Genomic DNA, 2,500 nt, shown 5'->3' with positions numbered 1-2,500 from the left:
GAAAGAAGACGAAGAGCGGTTCACATGACCAATATGTATTTGAATATTTGTTACTTATTTGCATAACACTAATGCCAACACTTGTATGTTTATCTAAGTGTGAATAATTTTGAAAGCATTCTATCCCACGACAAAACTGTGAGCATGGTCAGACAACCACCTTTTCCTTATCTCTACCATGCAATACATCCTACACAACGACAAACACACACACACACACACGCGCACATCCAAACACACACACAACACACACACACCACACACACACACACACACACACACACACACACACACCACACCAAACACACACACACACGCGTGTCTAACAATTAGCCCTTATAAATGACGGAACTGTCTATGAACATCAATAAGCGTAACAAATGAACCCTGTCTCTCTGTTATGCCTTTCCTTGTCTTTCTCGACAGGTCAAAATATGGTAACACGTTCTATGCACGTATTATCCTATTTAGATGGTAATACCCACCCTAAACTCTGACCTTCGAGGGAGAAGTCTGCTTATGACCTGTACATAAGAATTCAGAGATGATTTATTGACCGTCTGCGACCTTCCTCGGTTGAGTAGTCAGTAGAAAGGAAAGTTCCGGTGGATCGTTTGTCAAATCGGGAAAAGGAAAAGGTTCTGGGGATGGCGTGGGTCTTCTTGTTAAATCGGAAAAAGGAAAAGGTTCTGGGGATGGCGTGGGTCTTCTTGTTACATCGGGAAAACGATAAAGGTTCTGAAGAACAACTATCTTTCACCTGATGTCACTTCGGAAGCACGTACTCCCAGCTGACGTTTTGTTCACGAGCGCATAAGGTAATATTGTTCAATAACACTAAATGAGTCAGAACAAAAGGAAATAATATGGTGGAACGCCTAAAAGCTCTAAAGCGTGACGAGAACGGCTAGCTGCCTCAGGGTGAATTTTATTTAAAAATGATTGACAGGAAGGAAGTAAACAAGTTCGCTGACTCAGAAAAATTATAACGTTGGACCAGATGTTTGTGAAGAAAAGCCTTGATTCTCGTGTCAGAAACTGTATATTATTGTTATGTAAATGGTAGTAAAATCATATCCCCCAATATGAAATAATTGCAACGAATATAACTTAGTAAAAACTATAATGAAAATAACAATAGTAAAAACAACAACAATAATGATGACAATCATAATAATAATGAAAATAGCGATATTGGTAAAAATATAAAGGTTAATGATAATAATGTTAATGCTAACAATACCATAAAAACAATAACAATAACGATAACGTTAACAAAACAATATTGTTAATACCATTAATTATTATTATTGTTATTATTATTATTATTATTATTATTATTATTATTATTATTATTAAGATTATTATTGTTGTTCTTGTTGTTGTGTTATTATCATCATCATCATCATCATCATCATTATCATTATCATTATCATTATCATTATCATTATCATTATCATTATTATTATTATTATTATTATTATTATTATTATTATTATTATTATTATTATTGTTATTATCATTATCATCATCATCATCATTACCATTATGATTGCTAATACATTTATTATAATAATAATAATAATAATAATAATAATAATATATAATAATAATAATAATAATAATAATAATGATAATAATAATAATGATATTAATAATTATTATTATTATTGTTATTATTATCATTATTATTATTATCATTATTATCATTATTATTATTGTTATTACTATTATTATTATTATTATTATTATTATTATTATTATTATCATTATTATTATTATTTTATTATTATCATTGTTATTTTTGTTATTATTGTTATTATTAATATAATAATAATAATAGTGAATAAAATTATAAAAATTATAATTATAATAATGACAATAATAATAATAATAATAATAATAATAATAATAATAATAATAATAATGATAATAATAATGATTATAATAACAATCATAATGATAACAATAATAATTATCGTTATCATAAATGTGATTATAATTATTATGAATATCAGTATAATTATCATTATTTGTTATTATTGATATTAATATTAATATTAATATCATTATTGCTGTTATAAGCATTATTTTTACTATTATTATTATTATTACTTTTATTATTATTATCATTGTTATCATCATCATCATCATCATCATCATCATCATCATCATCATCATCATCATCATCATCATCATCATCATCATCATCATCATTGACATTGCTATTACTGTTAACATCATCATTGTAATGATGATGGTGACGATGATGATTATGATAATGAAAATAAAGAAATGGTAGTAATAAAACAATAATAGTAATGGTAGTTATGACAATAGTATAACCAATAATCATAATACAGTAATAACGGTAATGATAATGATAATCGCAATAATACTGAAAGAAATAAAGGCACTGAATCTTGTCCTTGTTTCAGTCATCCAAAAATCATTACATCATAAATATTTTCGCAATTTGTCTGGCTAAACTGACTTAAGA

This window comes from Penaeus monodon, chromosome 3, assembly GCF_015228065.2.
Source record: "Penaeus monodon isolate SGIC_2016 chromosome 3, NSTDA_Pmon_1, whole genome shotgun sequence".
Taxonomy (NCBI): domain Eukaryota; kingdom Metazoa; phylum Arthropoda; class Malacostraca; order Decapoda; family Penaeidae; genus Penaeus; species Penaeus monodon.
This window is presented reverse-complemented; position numbering follows the sequence as displayed.